The following is a 20,423-nucleotide window of genomic DNA, read 5'->3' as shown; positions in this document are numbered from 1 at the left end:
GGTTCGGCAGACACCTGGCTGCACAGCACCTGCTGCACAGCACCGGGAGCCAGAGCAGAGCCCGGCCTCCGGCCTAGGAGCAGCCCTGCGCGTCCCCGTCCCCTGCTGCGCGCGTGCCTCCCGGCCAAGCCGCCCGTGGAGGCCGCTCGCTGGCCTCCCCTCGGCCTCCCCCTTGGCCTCTCCCTCGGGCTGCAGGGCCGTGGGCAGGGCCGGTGCTGGCAGGCAGCCCGGGAGGCTCTGCGCCGCCGCGGCTGCCAGCGGCCAGGAGGTAGCGGACGGGGAACACGCGGCCCCCGCCTGCGGAGACGCAGCTGGATGAGCGTCCCGCTGCCTTGAACGCAGGGGTTAGTGCTGGGGGAGGAGGCAGAGGCTTATTTGGAGCAGGGGAGGAAAGGAGAGGCCCAGAAAGAGGGGATGAGGTGTGGCTGTTGCGCACAGAGAGGTCAGGAAGGACAAAAGCCGGCGCCCAGCTCGCACTTGCAGAGGCACCGCGGGACTCCCTTGTGCAGGCAGCGTACAAGGCAGCCACGAGCCGCATCCGAAACGGCGCCGCTTACGCCGTGCCCATCGGTGCTGGGCTGGAGTGACGCCAGTTTTCTGACCTGCGCAGCACCCCACGAACGCTGAACAGAGAGAAACAGCACAAGCCTCCTGCTGCAGCTCCTGCGGGGACGCAGTCCTTGCTGGAAAGCAGCTGTTCTTCATAGCAGGGCCTTTCCCCAGAGCCAAACGTCAGCAGCACACGGGGGGAAGCCAGAGGCGTTGCTCCATGTCCACCCTCAGCGTGCCCGACCAAACTGCACAAAGCGTAGCTCCCCCAACGCCTGGACCAACCTTGCTCCCTCGACGAGGAAGGGACCCGACGCAGCCGCTGGCACAACGCTGGCAGGGCCGAGGGAGGGGAGAAGCTGTCTTTTTCTCAATGGGCAAAAGCGGCATTTCACAAATTTCCACTGGCATCTACTCCTACGGTTTCCGTTGTTAAAAACAAAACCAAGCCGCGGGGAGGTTTCTGGGCTGTTCGCATTGTGTCAGCCTGGAGCACACAGCTGCAGCTGGGTAACTGGGAGCACATCAGCTGGGGGAGGTATCTCCAGGAGGAGGTGGGCTTCTGGCTGGTGCTAATACCTTTTGATTTACAACACACACACAAAAAAAACTTCTGAGCGAGAAATGGAGCACGCTGTACGTATTTCAGAGGCGCAAGCACAGTGCCAGGGAAAACAACAAGCCCTGTGCTGAACTCTCACGCCAGCTCCCTCGCGCTGGCAATGGCCATTTTGACTCAGCTCCAGCCTCCTCACCACCACCGAGCAGCTTCCAGCCAGACAGGGGAGCCGCAAGGACAACCTCCCACTCCCGATGAAGTCAGATCTCAGGAAGAAAAGATCCGGTGGGCTCATCTGCGGCACTGCAGGACATCACCCACCCGCATGGCCTCTGGGATGAGGCTGCCATGCAAACAGCAGAGGCAGCAGAACAGGACGGTCATCTTTTCCTTCCATTCACAGCCAAATTCTTGAACTTTTGCTCAGGATGAGTCTGCATTAAACCGCAAGACTATGCAAAAGGAGAGCTGAGGCATATATTCTGCTCAAATCCCTGTTACAGCCACAGAAACATTTGGTAGGTGTCTGAAGGAACCCTGCTGGCTGCAATGCCATATATCATAGCATCTAAATCCGCCAGAGGTCATCTGTTGGAAACCTTTGTAAAAAAGCTCAGCACTATGCTGTTCTTTTAAAGTAATTTAAGGCAGAGAGAGATCACTGAGAATTAAAGTTTTCAGCACAAGCCAGGCAGCAGCGATGCCTCTGCTCTGAACCCTCCTTCAGCTTGGTGACACTTCAGCGGCTTGACACTGCCAGCTCAGGCCACTAGACATGAACGAGTCTCCTTTGATCCATGAACAAGCCAAGCAAAAACTGGTGATAAAGAGACAGAAGACCTCACGTGCTTCCCGCTACTTTCACATTTGCATTATCACTTCAAACACTGAGCAAGAATTTAGGGAAGTCTTCACAGTGAGATATTTTTTAAGCTTGGAAAGAAAGGAGTTCTTTATGAGTACATTAAAAAACACACAACACCTTGCCTTTAGAACTAGGTCTTGCCATCTTTGGGATAAAACATTGCTCACGTCCCATGGCTTGGGGTGCACACGCTGCACCAGGGTGTATGGCAGGGGCGAAGGAGGTTGTTCGGAGTTACAGTCTCATTGCACCCAGAGACTTCTTGTGGGGATGTTTTTTACCTTGAGACGTTTCTGACTTACGTAGGAGATTAACAACCTTGCAAAAGAAGGTGGGAGCTGCAGCTACTGCTCTTTCCTCAGCGCGTCTTGCTTCATTTCCCACAGACCTCTCCTGGTCATCTTATGGGGAAAGCTTTTAAACAGAAATGGGCAACTCTATGACTCAAAATCCGCTTGTCCCATTGCAAACTGAATTTCAGTTTCAGTCAAGAAAAAAGAGAGACAGGGGGCTAGATGCAAGCATAATGGCTTTAAGGGAACCAAACACGCCAAGTTTTAACTTACACCAGCACTGAGCCCACGCTGCTAGCACGCCACTCCAGATTTTGCAAATAGGAGCTTGCAGAGCAAGCCAAGTCTTTTGCCACAAACGGCACAGTTCAACGTGCAAATATGCAAACGTCTGATCTGCCTTCCTTTCGCATGTAATGGTACTTAGACATACCTGAAATGCGATCGTTTGGGCCCACTCATTATTACTGCTCCACGGAAGCTCAGCTAATACAGTCCTGCTAAGCCCAGCCTGACCACGGCATCGTAAGAAAAGCATGGATCGACAGCGGAGTGCAGAGAAGGGCAGAGATCAGCAGAGCAGAAAACAAGCCCATATGAAAAGAGAACAGAAAGGGAGCTCAATCAGCTTAGGAAGAGAGAGCAAAGTCTTTGAATACTTCGGATATAGCTGCAGAGATGTTGGGAGTACAGTGTTCTCCATGTGCCCTGCTGATCATAAAAGCAGGAACAGGCTTAAAGTACAATATGGAGATTTATCTTAAACAGCATCAAAACCTCTCTAATAGCAAGGATGCTTGAGTGTTGCACCTGTACAGGATGTGCAACGGCCAGCAGGAAAAGCCTTAAAGGAAGAAACGTTAATCAGGAGGGGTTTTAGATGTGTACCTGATCTTACTCTGGGCTGGGAAACAACTACATGATCCCCTGAGGTCCTCTCTGGGCACACTGTGCCCGAGGCTATGACACAAAGCGTTATGGATTCCTTTAAATTAAATATAAGGCAAGGACACAACCCCTGGAGCACTGACACCCTAGTTTGAAATACAGCCAGTTGATGAATGATATCAGCATTTTATACCCTAACATCATCTTTCATTTAAAGACACCAAATGTGCTGCAAAATTCATCAAGTTTCCAGGCAAGTGACTCAGAGTTAAATATTGCTAAAATTTTATACACAGAAAAAACAAGGTAAAGGAGACGGACTGACCTGAACTGAGGCTCAAAACTTGCAGGGATGCCACTCACGTGCCTGCTCTAGATTCTACATTTACTTTCTTTTAATTAGTTAATCACCTGATCTATTTAATACCAAATGTTTGACTAAAAAGCGGATTATCAAGACACAGATTTGTCATTTCCTAAGATGTGAATGCTAAAACAGGAGCACCTTGGGTCAATGTCTGTCTCTCAAAAAAAAAAAATCACACTTCAACCTTTACTAAAATAAAGATTTGAAATGGCACAGCCGTGTGTATATCCATCTCGCCCACTGTAAAAGTCTCCCCCTGTTTCTGTCTGCATTTTCATACCATCTACTGGGCAGACCCTGAACTACCCGACCACGCAGCGCAGACCCCTCACAGCAGCTCGTCCCGAGCGCCGGCTGCCCACGAGCTGGGCTCCGTTCCCTATAGCAGCGCCGAGTCACCAGCCGCTGCCGGTGACAGCTCTGAAGCACAAGGGAGCTATGAAACTATCACCCTGTATGCTAAATATTTCCAGAAAGTGTGCTGGGACATCTCACCCTGGCCAGCTAAAGTCCGAGGGCAAAATCTGAAAGGGAAGAGGCCGGCAGAGAGGAGGAGAGGAGGCAGCTGTCCCTCTGCCAGCAGCTCGGCACAGCCAGCCGCGCGCCGTTACTCCGGCAATTGAACTGATACAGGAGAGAGTTTTCCCCAATATTACTGGCTGCTGGAGAGGGGCTGCCACATGGCTGTTCTCAGCCACTCAGCGCACAGTGTTTACTATAAACAACAACAGTAAACAGAAATGGAGCCAAAAATCAAAGCTGGGTACCCTGGAGCTGGGTCTCCACGCTCTTATTTTATCCACGGAGATTAAGTTTAGTATAGAGCTGCTGAACCTAAAACGGCCAAGGCCAAAGCCAATGTTACTGAGCACATCCAAAACACAGGCCACGGACTTGGATTTATTATCTCTACCTTCAGTCATCAAGACTCCAAACTGCTGCCACGGTTTCACACAGGAGCTTCAAAGAGCGCGTGGATTGAACCTGAACAACGTGCGGTAGCAGCCAGCCTGACACTGTATTTATTTTTAAACACCTTAATATGCGTGAAAAGCTCAATTTTGCTCGACTCCCAGCTCCGCTCAAACCCTCGGTTCAGAGGGGCTACGGAGGAGAAGCAGATGTTCCCCCGGGGACAGTAACTGCGGGATATCTCTGGCCAGTCCCTGGGACTGCCCTTCACCCCTCGGCTGCAGTGTCCCAGGGGCAGGTTTGTGAGTGATGCCCACTCCTGCTCCCAGCTCTGTCCTCGTCCCTCTCCGCACCACGGGCTTCCTGCTGTCCTCCAGGGCTCGCGGCCAGGGGCAGGCGGCACCACGGGCTGGCAGCGGGAGCCTGCGGCACCTCCGGCAGCACGCTCCCGTGTCCCCGCTCCCTTTTCGTACACGGGATGTCAATAGGCAGCACCAGGGAAGGCGAGGGGCTCGGGCAGTCTGCTCGAAGCACTCCCGGGCCTTTGGGGGACGATGCAAGGCATCGCAAAGCGCTGCGGGAAGAGCTCGGGACCCGAATCCCCCTGCGCTTAGGGGACCCCCTCGTCCAGCCCTGCCCAGAGCCAGCTCAGGGCGCAACAAAGCCCCGAGCTCCTGGGGCTGCTCCGCGGGCAGCCGGCCCCGGCGCGGAGCCCCCCGGGCCTGCCAAGGGCACCGCAGCCCCCGGCCCCCGCGGCCCGGGGCAGGAGCGGAGCGGGGCCGGGAGCGGGGCCGGGGCCCCGGCGGGCACCAACAGGTGTCGGCGGGGCCGGGCGGGCAGGGCAGGGCAGGGCAGGGCAGGGCAGCCTGGGGCAGGCCGGGCCGGAGCGCTGCCAGGCCGGGCGCGGTGCGGGCCAGGCGGCGGCCGGGCCGCTCTGACAGCCCGGCTCCGCTCCGCGATGCTCCGCGCCGAGCCGGGCCGAGCCGGGCCGGGCCTGCCGCGCTGCCACCGCGGGCGGCGGCGGCGGGGGGGCCGCGGTGCCTTCGCCCACCCCGCGCGGACAGCGCCGTGCCCGGAGCCCCGCGGGCGGTGCCGGCCGGGCCGTGCCCAGCGCCGCGCCTCCCGGCCGGGCCGTGCCGAGCCGAGCCGAGCCGAGCCGAGCCGTGCCGGCCCCCCGCCGCTCCCCCTCACCTGCGCGGCTGCCGAGCGCTGCTGCTCAGTCCCTCGCCGCCGCCATGTTTCCGATGCGCAGTGAAGGCGGGGAGCGGGGGAGGGAGCGCGGCGGCCGCCGGCCCGGCCCGGCCCAGCGCCGCCCCCTGCCGCCGGGACAGCGCCGCGCGGGGGCTGCGGGGCCGCGGGGGGCCCGGCACGGCCCGGCCCGCACGCAGAGGCGGCCCCCGCCAGCCCCCGGCCCTGCACAGCCTCCGCTGCCTCCCCCCGTGCCCCAGGCCCGCTGCACGCAGGTGGCGGCCGGGCCCGGGGCCTGACCCCCGGCTCTCCCCTCGGCTCTCCCCCCGGCCCCCGGCGGGCACCCGCGGGTCGCTCCGCGGACACGCCGCGTGTGTGTGGGACTGCGGGGTCCCCACGGGGTCCTCGTGTCCTAACCCAGCCGTGGGACGAGTGGGAGAGGTGACCCAGGGGACACCGCGCTCTCCTTCGCCAGCTGGAGCCACGCTGCCGTCCAGCCTGCAGCTGCTTTGTGGCGGTGCTTGAGAGATGTGTCCCACGCATACCTCACCCTTGGCCAGTGGTGCCCTTGGATAAGGGGCATTTTGTTCCCCCTGACACCCCCAAACTTTCTCCCTGGGCCCCCAGATGGCCCCTGGCCTCCTGCCCCGACCAGGCCCTCGCCCTGCATGCAGCCCTGCAGCCACCTTCGAGGTGGGGACACCACAGAGGGATCCCAGCGTCCCAAACCTCCCTGCCGTGGCCCTCAGCCAGAGGTGCACCTCACGCCACCGCTGTACTCAGTACAGAGAGCACAGAATACAGTACGGAACATACTCAGTACCTTCATGGCACCCTTCATGGCTTGCAGACCGACCCTCGTGTAAGCCAACCCCGACCAGAGGTGGACCTGTCCTGTCCTCCAGTGCAACCAGAACCTACACACAGTACCCCAAAACGTCCCCTAGCATCCCTTAGCTAGAGAACACCCAATCTGACACATTGCTACTCTAAGGGCCACCTTTGTCCCCCTTCCTCCTGTGCACCAACACAGCCACAGCCACCTCTACCCACAGCAGAGCCCCCCCATCTGCTCACCCCTGCCTCTGCCCTTTCCCTGGGTCTCCGTGCCCCACAGGGTGGGCAGGCAGCACAAGCCCCGGTGCAGCCAGAAGGCAGCAGCACACGGTGGTCCTGGAGCCAGGTTCCCAGCTCAGGGTGCCATTTCCCCCTTGTTCTGCATAAATGTTCTGGCTGCTGGATTGGCCATGCTGAGGACCCTGCTTCCACTGCAAGATATTGCAACTGAACAAAGCCATTCATCTTAATTATCAACTAGATCATGCTGTAGCTAGTTACAGAGCAAGAGATTGTGTCCTCTCTCTGTGTGCTGGCTTGCCTGAAAAATACCAACAAGTATATTGCATTCTGGAGATCCAGTTATCTTCAGAGCTGCTCGAGTCAATGGTCAGTGGATCTAAAGGACTGCTGCTGGGTAATTGTGACTTCTCACAATACAGATATTTCACTGAGAATATGGAGACATCACTTTGGAGTGACTCATGGACATATGTGACAAGCCTTCTCAGGAAAAAAAGCACCTGAATGCTTTCCAAAGTGCACGTAGCGACATGACAAACATCTGAGTCTCTCCCTTGACTGTTCTCTTGTGCTGTGGGATTACATGGAAACTCATGTATTTTAGCTCAAAACCAAAGCAAAAGATCAGAAGGAAGCATCCTTGGTGCAGACGGGGCCTGGCTGTGTTTGGAAAGGTTGTGCCTGAGGGAGCTCTGCCCAGTGCAGAGACACTGTCCTCAGGGAGAGCTCTCTTGTGCCTGAGACTAGAATTACCCACCCCTGTCTGTCAGGTATCATGTCCCACAGCTTAAGGCCAGTTAACACTTGAAACAGCTGAGACTCAGCTGGAGCCAGCACACTAGGAGAGAGTGAGACTAAGGCAGAGGGCAGGTTCATCATCGCCTGAACCACAGCAAGTGCTCTGCAGCCTACTGGGGTGGGGTGGGGTGGGATGGGATGGGATGGGATGGGATGGGATGGGATGGGAAGCAGGTTGCAGCTACCTTGGCAGCAGGGATGTGAGTGCCCCTGGTAATGTGTGGTTGTCAGCGTGCATTTTCAGCCAAAGGATTTGGCCAAACCTTCTGCCAGGCAGCATGACCTCCACCCTGCTCCAGTGCAGTGTCACCAACCTGCTCCTCACCCGTGCACTAGTCCTGGCAGCACCAAAGGCTTCCTGCTAGTAGCTTTGTCACATGCAATGAAGGGAAGATGAAGCCATTTACTGCTTGCTGTCAAATCTGCGATGCTCTTTGTCCTGGCCTGGAAGTCACGCTGACGCTGAGCAGAGAGGAACCCAGTAAAAAGCCAGGGGCTCTGGTGGTGCAAAGTGAGGGGGAATCGTCACACCGCTGCCTCTGGGGGCACCCTTGCAGGAAGGTGTGAACCGTCTTGGCCCGCTCGTTGTGCTCTTCTCTTTTCCTTTGGGGCAGCTAATGCCATTCCCTGCGCTGTGAAGGCTGCAGGCAGAACTGGATGGCTGACCTCCATCTACTAGAGGCAAGAGACAACACAACGGGGGCGCTAATGCTGTCCTGCCTCAAATGCTGGCTTGGTCCAGCCTCTGCAAGGTTTAGGATCCTGCCCAAGGCCAAAAGAGCTTCTGGCTGGCCAGTAGCTAACTCCTGGGGTCAAGCAACTAATTCACAGCTCTCTTATCCCCTTCTCAGAGAAAAAAAAAAAAGAAAAAAAAAGAAAAAGAAAGGGTTAGTATTCCCATAACAAAATACAACCTGTATTTGCCTGCTTCTCTCCCCCACAAAAAAAAACGGCAAATAAGGATATACACTTCTCCAAACAGGGCAGGATTTCTAAGGTCGGGGGAGAAAACTCTTCTAGAGGGAGTTGTTCCAGAACTGCTGTTGGGAAGTTTCTCATGCTCTTTTCTGAAGTGTGGTACCCATCGCTGCTGAAGATAAGCAGTGGACTGAAAAGCCTGTTCCTAAAATTTTCCCACTGAGGGAATGGGCACCTGGAAATGCTGGTGAGTGTTTTTGTTTTAACCAATACACAGAGTACTGTGTTATGGCAGTACAGCACAGAGAGATGTTCCCTTCCGTTTCGGGCTTCATGGTACTCCCTGTCAACATGGCATCTGAGCACCTTCCGTATAAAATCAGAAGTGTTAGTGCTCCTCATGGGTTTCATCAGCTCTGGTATTTCCTCATTTCTACGATAATCGGGATTTCATGAAAGGAATAAATGCGCAAGAGCTAAGGGCTGCAAGATGGAGACAGGAGAGAAATTTCCCCATTGACTTTAATTTGGAGTTAGCAGCAGCAGAGTTCTGAAGGATTTACATATGACATCCATATGAGCACCACAGGAATTCAGTTTGATTAATATTACAATGGAAATGAGCTGCAGAAATGGTTTGCCATTTATTATGAAGTGTTGCCAAAAAAGCTCCAGGACATTTGCAGTCTGCTTTGGGCCAGCTCCTGGAGGCTGCCAGCACCACCAACAACTGCGGATGGGCACTGGTGTCCTAGTGCCTGTGGTGCTGGACTCGCTGGTGGCAGCAGCTTCTGAAAGAGAGGCTGTATGTTAATATAGCGCAGTAAAGAAGAAGAAATACATCTGCTGTCTGCGCTTTTCCCCTCTCTTCCTCCCTCGTTAGTGCCTCTCAGCTCTCTGGGACCAACTTTCCTACCAGGCTGGTTCCACTCTGCCGACCTTGAGTCTGGCATGGATGATAAAAATATAGACCATATTCTGCTAGAAAAAAAAAAAAATCTTGGTGTCTCGTGGTTCATGACCTTTCTTTCCGGAATCTGATATTTAATAAAAAGTTGAATACAGGGCACAGGGAAGGAAATCTAAGGAAACATGCGCAGCGCCATCCTGGCTCTCCTGATTCATTGCTCGACCTGACAGCTCGCTCCGGGAGGGGAGGAGATCCCCCAGGCCTCGGACGGCAGGAGGGGAGGTTATTTACAGAGCTGCAAGCAGCAGGTCACCCTGAAGCACCTCCTGTGCATCCTCCTTCCCAAGGCAGGCTCATACTGAGAGCAGCCATTGAATTTCACTAGGGTTATGTTTTCCCAAAAGGGTCCCGGTTTGCTCTGAAGGCATCATGGGACAAAGAATCGTCTTTGCGATCACAAGGAAACTCTTCTGGTGGTGTGAAATTGCCCGGCGTCCTGTCCAGGCGTCTGCGGGCAGCTCTGCCTCTCCCTGCCAGATTACAGACTGACCTTTACAGGAAGGCTGCACGCTGCAAACCCGCCCCTTTCGATCTCCTTCTGAGGCAAAACAGTGAATTTCCTCATTATGGCACATTTCTCTTTCTCCCATTTCTGATGGCTGCTATCCTTTCTTGCCCACAGCCTTTAAAAAAGGTGGACACCAAGCCTGGGTGCCCAGGTCCGTGTCACCGTGCCACGCTCGGGGCTCACATCTCCTCTTCTCACCCGTTCCTCGCCGGTGCAGTGCCCATGCCTTGCACCCCGTGCTTGGGGCTTGCCTGGTTTGTACCTGTCGTTACTGTGATATCAAACTAGCCAGCCCATAATTATTTGATTTCCTGCTCTTGCAGTGGCTCCGCACCAGCACCCTTCTGATCTCAGCAGTAGTTCAAAGCCCTCTGTGTACCTCCCTCACCTCTTTGGGAGTTATTCTCTTTGGGCTCTCCAGGACTAAGTGTAAAAATAAGTCTGTTTTGAGTATATGTTGTTTAAACCTCTCGGCTAATAGCAGGCTTGCAAGTACCTCACCAGCCTTACATATTACAAGAAAAAAGATCCAGTTTCTGCATAAGCAGAACTTTGAAAGTTATTGAACTCCTGATTTATTACCTCTGTTAATAAGTTCTGCATCTATTAAGAGACTCATATGGGTTTGAATTCCCTTGTTCCAGCCTTATTTTAAACACTTCCTACTGTTGCTCTTTAATCCCACCAGCCACAAACACTCCACTTAATACCCTGTTTGCACCCTTCACAAATTGCTGCACGTCTTAACCCGAGCCAACCCCTCACCCTCCCACCGGGACTCGAGAATCGTCTTTGGTCCCCCCGTGGGAGATCAGTGCTCTGCCCCGGGACGCACCCAGCTGCGGGGTGGCCTCACGCACTGAAAGAATAATTAAGCTCCTCCCACCCAGTTCTGAAAACCATTGTTTGAGGTATCCAATTACTAGGGAAACTTTTAATTTTTAATCCTCATGTTGCATTTTCTCCCATTTTTTCCTTTCTGTCATTTTCCCCCAAACAATGCTTGCTTTGCTTTCCAAGTTGTCGTGGAAAATTTCAAGCAAAAGATTTTTCTTTTCAGAATCGTAACTATCTATGGGAATGAGGAAACAGTTCAGGTTGTTGATTCAATTTAATTCATCTTTTCTTTAACTGCTCTTCATATTTATGGCATGTCTTAAATTTAGGGCCATCTTGCATTCATTTAACCTGGAGAGGATGTTTAGATTACATGTCGGGAAGAATTTCTTCATGGAAAAGGTGGGTAGGCATTGGAACAGGCTGCTCAGGGCAGTGGCAGAGTTGCCATCCCTGGAGGTATTTAAGAGAAGCGTGGATGTGGTGCTTAGGGATGTGGCTTCATGCTGAACTCAGTAGTCTTAGGTGACGGTTGGACTCGATGATATTATGCACCTTTTCCAACTGAAATGGTTCTATGATGCTATGACTTCATATTTTTTTGTGTGTTTGTTTGCCATTACTGCTATTTGACACATACCTATCAATTTGAGATCCTCAATTTACTGGTTTTTATTTATTTATTAGATTTATTTCCCCCACTTTTCCCGTGGGACGGGACAGGATTCCTGCCGTTGCTCTGCTCCCAGTGTTGTGATCGTTCTGAGTATCTCAGGAAAGTCCCTCCAGGAAGCCCCCATCTCCGTTCAGTTTTTCTGACCAGGTTTTTCCTCCCCCAGCACTCAGCCGGTAGCTTGCAGCTCCTTCAAAGCCACAAGCCCCAGCAGCGCTGGCTGGGGTCACCTCCCCGTGCCTTTAGCTCCGGCCAGGGAATGGTGACGGCCGACAGCCGATAACCAGCAGCCCCGTCCTGTTCTGAGCACGGCATTCGTGTGGGTGCCTTCCTGCTCTCCGCACAATAGAATATTCCCTTCAGAATACAGGAGTTTGTTCGTTGTTTTACATTAATTTAAAGAACACAGGACCAACAAACCAGACCAGAGGCTCCACAGTGGCTGAAGGTTTTGCACGCTTTTTTGGAAAGCTTTTCTTTGCAAATCTGGCAGCGTTCATCCGCGTCCTGCCCCAGCCCCGCTGGGTGTCCTTGGAGATGCTGTCACTTTGCACTGAGCGGGGCGCAGGCGCGGTGTCTGGTAACACTGAGTATTTTCAAATCGACATGCTGGAAAGCCTCAGCCCGGGGCTCTCGGGGGAATTAGCTGGGAAGCTGGCTGAGTCATGAATGGCGAGATTTAGCAAGTCTCGAAAACTTGGAGAATCCCAAGGGACTGGGGGATTACAAAATCATCGTGATGGTTTGAGAAAGGAAAGCCACGAACCCAGATCAAACAGTGGGAAGAATAATTTGAGTTTCTATGGCTAAGTGTTGGCTAAACACTGTAATTAATGGCTTTTGGCATGGAAAGTCAGCCTTGCTAGACGAACCCCTGGTCTTTGCTGTGAGAGACTGGGGCTGGTCAAAGCATCCGTGCTGGTCCAGGCCAGGCTCATGCAGTTTTCAGCAGGATCCTTGGCAGCACCATGCAGATTGGCAGGGTACAGGTCAATGTGAAACAGTCCCACCAAGAAAATCAGTAAATGCTTCGAACTGGCAATGTAAGCGAGGGATAACAGGCTATGTTAGCTGTCTCTGGCTTCGTGACAGGTCTCCTCACCATCACCAGCTCCTTGAGATGAAGGGTGATGCTGTTCCTGCTGGACTGGAAACTAAGCAAAGAGCAATGCAGTCATTTTGTTAAAGACATAGATGTCAACCACAAAATCTATGATAATGTCTGCAGATGACACTAGGACCAAGCAGGACAGGTCACTGCTACCAAACGATCAGGTTTGTTGGTTTAAACAGTCACAGCCCAGCCGCTGTGTTTGAAGAGGCATCCGCAGGGCCACACCTGGGAGCCAGGAGCGCATGCTCCTCAGAGCAGGAGATCCTGTCTCACAAAGCGTCATTCAGAGCGGCTTGAGAGTCATTCTGTGCATCCACGTGATGTTGGCTGTATGAAAGGGGAGTAGCAAGAAGTCAGGAGTGACCTAGATCCTTCACACCGCATCAGAAAAGCTATTACGGGAACACCGCAGCAGCTCTGCTGTCAGCCTCTGACGAAGCCTGCAGGAGCACAAAAAAGGGTTGGAAGAAATCTACAAAAGTCTTCCAGGGGCTGAAAAGCATCCTTCTGACTCAAGGTCAAGCAGCTCTTCACACGACACAGCACGCTGAAGGATCTTCACCGTGAGGTGCCCCTCTCGCTGGCGAGCAGCTGGCTGGTGCGGGGTGATGCAGGGGCTGCAATAGGAGCAGGGCGATGCAGAGCAGAAACAGCCACCAGTGCCCAGGACGGCCTGGCCAGGGCCAGAAGCCAGGCATCTCCCTATGACAATGGTCTGAGTGACATTTGGGGGTTTACCACTTCATTGCTGACCCTGGTGGAATGAGGGAATTCTTGCACGATAGCAGCAATTGTGTTTAAACACCTTGCTCTGAGCTTCTGCTTTTATCTGCAGAAAGACCTCTCATGCCAGGGGGATCATCTTTGTGGATCCCACCCGATCTGGTGGCCCTGCTGGTCCCTTTCTGCTGGTCCCTTTCTGCTGGTCCCTGCCCATGGCAGGGGGGTTGGAACCAGCCGATCTTTAAGGTCCCTTCCAAGCCAAACCACTCTATGATTTATGAAATATTGAGCCTCGCTGCTGTCTTTGGGCTTAGTGGAGCGTATTGGGGTGAGACCATGACCTATGACAGATAGAAGTTGCAATAACTGGTCTCTAATAGCGATGCTGACTTTAAGGTTTGCAGTCCCTTGGTGGGTGGAATAGCTGCTTGGCCATTTACCTCTTAGTCCCTCTAATTAAATAAAATGGTTTGCCGTTTTCATGGAGCGTGTCACCCGGGCTGGCAGATCTCAGCCACTTTTCCTGCCTTGCTGCAGCACTGCTGGGTCCTGCTGTGGGTAAATCCTGTAACTGGTGAGGATGGAAAAGCAGGGGCCGGTCCTGCGGGGCTGCCGGCACTGCCCTCCCAGCGCTGGGAAGCCCTGCCTGCATGCACCTCGCTCCTGCAGCACCAGTGGTGCGGCAGCAGTGCACCGCTGAGCCTGCCCGCACGCTGCATCGATAACTGGTAACCTCTTCTAGCCCAAATCTGCCTTTTGCTTGTCACCACTTGTGACAGATCCTCGGATGTGTGCTCTGCTTGTAGCTGGTTAGGAAAAATTGTTTTGGTGAATTAATTTGTGCAAGTTGTTCATTCGGGTTACTGCCAGGTGGCTGGGTTCTGCGGGGACACGGCTCCGCGCCGGCGGCCAGGGGCGTGGGGGCTCCTGGGCCAGGCTCGTAGGGGTGTTTTCCAGGGCACCACGTTGTTTTCTGCAAGAAATGTTACGTGCTTATTTCCTGCCCATCTATATTTATTAGGATGCAGAGATTACGTTAAGGAGAGGGGGGTGTTCCTCTGCAACGCTGCGTGCAAATGGTGTACGGGAATGGTTCAGGACATGAACTCGTCGTGCTTCGAAATCAGGCTGTGCAGTATGGAGATGGAGCAGTTTTGCTTTTAAAAGTGGACCGCCTGCCCTGGGTGCTGCCTGCTGTGTCACCCCCTGTGCGCCTCCTGCAGCACCAGGCGCTGCCTGCACCCGCCCTGCCTGCACCACCCTGTGCTGCCTTCCCTGCACAGGGCCCACGGTGCCCTGTGCCTCCTCCAGCACTCCCTGACTGCAGCACGGTTCACTGCCTGTCTCGTGCACTGCCGGCAGCGCCCTGCACTGCTCTGCACCCTCACTGCCCACATTCTGCACTGCCCGCTGCCAGCCCTGTGCGCTGCCCATGCTGCGCCCTGCACCACCAGCAGCACCTCACAGCCTGCTGCTTTGTGCCCTGCACTGCCTGTGCCGTGTGCCACCTGCAGCACCATGCAACACCTGCACCGTGCATCGCCTGGTGCACTGCATACTGCCCGTGGTGCTGTGCGCTGCTGCAGCACTGCGCACTGCTTGCAGCACCATGCACCACCTGCCCTTCGCACCCTGCACTGCCTGCAGCGACATGGACCACCTGCAGCACTGTGCAGCGCTTGTGCTCCGCACCACCTGCATCCTGCACCCCCTGCGTCCTGCACTGTGCACGTTCGGCAGCAGTGCACCACCTGCGCTGTGCACCGCCCGCAGTGTCACGCGTGGCCTGCACTCCATGCTGCCTGCAGCCTCTTGCACTGCCCACGGGAGACTGCACCACCTGCAGGGCCATGCATGCCATGCTCTGTGTGCTGCCTGTAGCACCACGCGCTGCCTGCAGCATCCCCTGCGGTGTGTACCACTCATTCTGTGCACTGCCTGCAGTGACATGGACTGTCTGTACTGTGCACTGCGTGCCCTGAGCATCGCTTGCAGCCCTGTGCTCCAGCTGTGTTGTGCAGCACCTGCAGCTCCAGGCACCACACTTCTGTACCATGCCTCAGCTGGCACCGTCCTGGCTGTATGCACCTGCACCATGCACTGCCCTGTGTCTGTCACCCTGTGCGCCGTGTGCTGCCTGCAGCACTGGCATGGCTCTGCTCCGTGTGCCACCCTGCATCAGGTGCCTGCATCATCACTGCCTGCATCAGGCACTGCATGCAGCTCTGTGCAGCACTCTGCACCCTGTGCTGCCTGCACCATCCGTTGCCTGCAGCGGCGTGCCGAGCTCTGCACCATGCCCCCTCTTTCCATGCCCTGCCCCGCAGCACCTTCAGCGCGCCCTTGCTGCAGGGCAGTTGCAGGCTGCAGTGGGGCTGCTCGATGAGCCTCTGCACTGCTCAGCATTGCTCCCTGCATTTGGGCACTCAGCCCTCCTGCGCTGCTGGCCATGTTCTGCAGGGAGCTGGGATCCCTGGGCGCAGGGGCGTTTTGGCACGAGCATGGGCTGCAAGGAAAACACCATCTCTGCATCTTGATTTGCAAATAGTTCTTTACACGTTGGGAGTGAAGGGCTTCACCTTTTTCCTGAAAAGCTGGTATCTGTCAGAAAATACTGGATATCTGCCCTCCTGCGCTTTGTGCTGGCACTGGTGGCCAGGCTGGGTGCTGCTGAAGCACTGCTGAACGAGAGTCCTGGTGCTGGCACACATGAGCCCAGCAGGAGCAGGAGGCTGCGCTCTGCCCCGGGGCCCTGGGTGCCTTTTAAGACCAGCTCCCTTGTTAGGCTGTGTAATTACAGCATCCTACTGCTTCTGTGAGCATGCGACCCACAGGCCATGCGTACAGCTGCGTAATGTCGTCTGATCTAATTCACAGAGCCCAGGCACGATGCCTTTGGTAGCAAACGAGTTTGGGGAGGGAGTGCCAGGCTGCACCCCATGTCCCAGGGGCAGCCGAGGGCTGCGTGATGCGAAGGGCGCTTCGAGGCATCCGAGGTCCTCCCACAGCTCTGTGATTATCCTGAGCTCCTCTGAGCCTTTGAGAAATGCAGCCAAAGGCTTTCCCCCTCAGCAGGAACTGGCTTTCCTGAGCTCACAGGGAGCTGGGCATGCTAATTTGCCTCTCCCAGAAAGTTAATTGAATTGCAGATATGCACTGATGTTAGAGGATTCCGGAAATAAGATAGAAAAGGGTTTCCTGGCACTGTGCTACAGGATTTTCTTTGTTAACATTTTGTAGGGAACCAACTGTAGCTCAGACAGACCTGCAATTGGCTTCACTGCTTATTGCCGTGTCACCAACCGTGCAGCAGGCGTGGGAGCTGCGGGGTGCAAGCACGAAGCCTCGCAGCCTGTGCAGGCCTGCAGGAGGAAGGAGGCCGGGCAGTGCCTGCACCTTGAGCTCCTGCTCTTGTTCTCCGATTATTTGGCAAAATAAGCCAAATGGAGAGGAAGTGAGGGTGCCCTGGTGTGAAGGAAGCACAACCCCACCAGTGTGTGGAAGCTCAGGGCAGGGACGGTCCCCTGCTGGCGGGTGCAGAGCTGGGGAGGTGAAATGTTTTCCGAGAGCGGCCACCGCAAATTGAGCATGGCAAGAGATATGAGAGCCTGTCTGAGCGCTGAGGAGACAACCTGGGGGAATTTTAGCAAGAGAGGAGCAACAAGCCCATAAAATATCCTAGACAAAGTGATCTGCAGTTGTGTAAGCTTGTACCAGGATGCTGAAGGCATGTGGGAAAGATATCTAGGAGGCAGAACTGAAATACAGTGACGCATGGGACAACTCCAGTGAGACATGTGAGTCTAAAAGATGAAAGAAACACAATACTCGAGAGAGAGAGAGAGGAAAACAGGCACAAGGTGGAAACCTCACAGGTACTGTGGTTCTCCATCTGCTTTCCAAGGTGGGGACATGGCCTGGAAGCACAGCGGCTCAGAGCAAGGCTCCCCTGGCAGCCGTGCCTGTTGCAGGAGGAGGTCAAAGAGCCTGGAAAATCTCAGGTTTTTATGTTTCCATTTTGAAGATATTGGAAATAAAGAAGAGAGTTTTGGGGTCTTGCTTTTATCTGCTTCAGCGTGCTGTGTTTCAGTGGCAATGCACAGAATGGGGAAAAGAAGGAGAAAACACTTAGAAGAGAAAGGGAAAACAAAGTAGGAAACATCAGGTAGGAAAACCCTGTGTTTTTTCAAACCAATTAAATTAGTGGTATCAAAGTTTTAAGAATGGATTGCTATTTCCCCTTACAGCTGAAACATCCTTCAAAGGCCTGGCCTTACCCTCTTAGTCCCAGTGAAGGAAAGGCAGATGGAAGCCGGTGGGAAGCGGACAGAGGGGACGTGGGGATGCGGGGCTGGGTAAGGGGCCAGCCATGTCTGGCTGTGCCCGCCCGGTGCCCGGCCTCGGGGTTCAGGGATGGCCCAAGGGATGCCAAGGGCTTGATGCCATGGGAAGGCCTCGAAGGCGTTGCCTCCTGCCACCTGAAGCACGGCGTTGGGGAGCAGGGGGCCCTGTGGGAGGCTGGCTCTGCTGTGAGGCTGGCGCCAGCCTGGGGACCTGCCCTGGCTCCTGGCAGCTGGAGCAGCTGGGGCTGGTCTGCAAGGCTGCGTCCGGCAAGCGTGGAGCGAAGGACACTGCAGGACGAGCGTGGTTTCGTTTTCCACCTTTGGCCCTGTGCCATCGTTGCCTGAGTCCTCTTGAGACACCTGGGGGAGCCATCCCCAGAGGAAATGGCATCGAACCAAATCCGCTTCCAGCATCGCCTGGTCCCCATCCCCGGTCCCATCTGCGTTCGCACCGATGACGGCAGAGCCCCTGCACGCAGACCTCTCCAGTGCCCTGTCCCGCTGTGCGGGTGGCCGCGCGTGGTGGGGACAGTGCTGGCCCGGGGCTGCCCTCACCGTGGCACCCAGGGCACAGCCCTGCCATGGGCGATGCCGCCCGGCCAAGCCCCGCTCCCACCAGGCACCTGGAGGCAAGGAGAGGCTCTGGAGTGCCATGGTCAGCCCGAGCCCCCCTTGGGGCAGCAGCTGGCTCTGCCCTCCCGTCACAGCAGCACCGGGGGTGCTCGCGGGCCTCTGCTCCCCTGTGCCAGGTGCCCGGGTAGGGGCCAGGGGCTGCACTGATGTGGGGCTTCTGGAAGCCGGAGGGGTCTTTGCTCCTTGGGGCTGGAGCGAGATGAAGCATCACTGCATTCCAGTGCACTTTTTGGGCATAAACACATAGAACAACAGTTTGGCAGCCCTGGCAGAGGCAGCAAGGCTCTTGTGGTGGTCGCTGCCACCCCCCTGCAGCTCCAATGCACACAGCTGGGACCAGCCCTGGCAGCGCGCTGGCACCCAGGCGGGTGCTGACCCGGCACAACTGGGCGCTGTAAAACCTAACCCAGCGAGGTCGTTTCGGGTCTGTCCTTACCGGTGTCAGCGCCCCAGGCCCCATGGTGCTGCGTGGCAGTGCAGAGCCCCTGCGGGCGGCGGTGTTCGACTGGAGCCCCCCAGACCCTGCACATTGTGGTCAGGTGCACCAGCTCCCACGGCTGCAGCGGTGCCACGCTCACTGACCTTGTTTCACAGGGTGCTTTCTTTTAATCTTGGAGGAAAAAAAAACCAAACCCAACCTGCCGTTTTCCTGCATTTTTCAAGGTGCGCTCCATCCCTTTCATGTGTGAGTTAGCTTTTCTTAAAGCTGCATTTTCCCTTAGCTTTGTTTTAGTCTCCTCGGCTCCTTGGTGCCCGTGCTCCTCCCTGGCCAGGCACGCTGAGCAGCAGCGATAGCCTCGTGCTGCTGCTGCCCGTGAGAGCTGGGCTCTGGTGGGCCTCCGCGTCCCTCCTCAGGTGCAACAGCCTGGGAAGGGGTTGGTGCTGGCTGTGAGGGCTGCGTGAAGTTGAGGCTGATTTTGACTGCAGAGCCATATTAAAAGCCAGGGAAAAGAAAGGGGTCGGAAGGCTTATTCTGACATGAGGATAAGGATGTTTTTTAGGAAACAAAGCAGTTTGTTTGAGTCTTTGGTGCTGGATGATTTTTGGTGCCCATGAGAGGGAAACTGAGATAGCATGAGGATTTGGGCAGATCCCTGCTACTCTTCCTATCAGTCCCACCAGGTGCCAAGGCTCTCCGGATCCACTCCAAGCTCTGAGAAGTGCTGCTGCTTCTTGATTTGCACATTTTATGGCAGAAAGGCTGGCTGGGACATCCAGAACGGACACCTGAGTGTGTAAATGCCCCTGCTACTGCAGCCCATGCTAACAGCAACATCCACGCACTGCCTCTCGAGGGCAGGCTGTCCTTCGGGGCGCCTGCCCGAGGGCTTTTGGGGCTGCCAGAGCCTGCTTTGCACCACAGCCCTGCACTTGAGAGCTCCTGCTGCTCCTGCGTGGGACTGGGTGAGGGGCCTGATCCTTCCTCTGGCCAGCCATGGGGGCCTCATCCCCTGTGGTGCTCACCCGCATGGTGAGATATCTCCAAGTTGCGCACGCTTGATCGTGGCACAAATTATTTGTGACCATTGTTGGAAAGTGTGGTTCATGGGAGAAGAGCGAATGGCCTCTCCTCCCCAGTGCAGGCATTTTTACAGCCAGCTGAAACCACAAGAAACATGGACAGGAATTCAGGCTGTTGGAGGTGGAAAGAGAAACAGCTTCCAAGAGCTGATACAAAAAAAAAAAAAAAAAGAAAAGCTTGCAATGTCTGTTCTTTCAAAACCAAAAGAAGGACTAACTGCCGCGCCAGCTTTGTCTTTCATTACTCGCCGCACGGCAGAGGGGACAGGGCAGGAGGAAGGCCGACAGACAGACAGACTGACCTCTGCGACGTGCGGCAGGGACCCGGGGTCAGTGCCCACAGCGCGCCTTGGCTGCCCAGGAGGGGAGGGCTGCAGCCAGCCCCGGCTCTGCAAACCTCGTTGGAGATCGTGGAAAGCTTTCTCTGAACTGGAGCAGCAGAACCTGAGCTGGCTCAGGCTCCATCCTCACCTTTAAGCACCGCTCGGGGTTAAACCTGCACCCTGCTAGCCCCGAGCTGGAGGGCACCTCTGTGCCTGGAGGAGTGCCCCCCACCTTCAGGTTAATTGGGTGTAGGAGATTTGTAGGATCTGCTTTATAGCTGCTACCATCCTGATGCTTATTAGTAAACCATCAGCAGTTTAAGAAACTGCTGCAGCTAATGCCAGAGACCACTGACATCCA

The 20,423-nt window shown here is 55.2% G+C and overlaps 1 protein-coding gene across 12 annotated transcripts in view; it reads right to left on the bottom strand.

Moving 5' to 3' along the window:
- The window catches only part of SCMH1 (Scm polycomb group protein homolog 1), a 70,371-nt gene extending 64,685 nt beyond the window's left edge, over positions 1-5,686 (bottom strand). For 8 of the 12 annotated variants that reach the window (XM_050715228.1, XM_035565128.2, XM_035565132.2 and 5 more), the window contains exon 1: positions 5,625-5,686. The gene's annotated coding sequence lies outside the window, so the exon portion shown is untranslated. Of the gene's footprint in view, positions 1-3,479; positions 3,509-5,624 lie in introns of those variants that run through there. The other 4 variants (XM_050715225.1, XM_035565131.2, XM_050715226.1 and 1 more) reach the window with 4 other exon arrangements.
- Positions 5,687-20,423: the final 14,737 nt, after the last annotated feature.

This window comes from Cygnus atratus, chromosome 23 (assembly GCF_013377495.2).
Source record: "Cygnus atratus isolate AKBS03 ecotype Queensland, Australia chromosome 23, CAtr_DNAZoo_HiC_assembly, whole genome shotgun sequence".
Classification (NCBI taxonomy): Eukaryota; Metazoa; Chordata; class Aves; order Anseriformes; family Anatidae; genus Cygnus; species Cygnus atratus.
The sequence above is the reverse complement of the archived record's forward strand: the minus strand, read 5'-3'. Positions and strand labels throughout refer to the sequence as shown.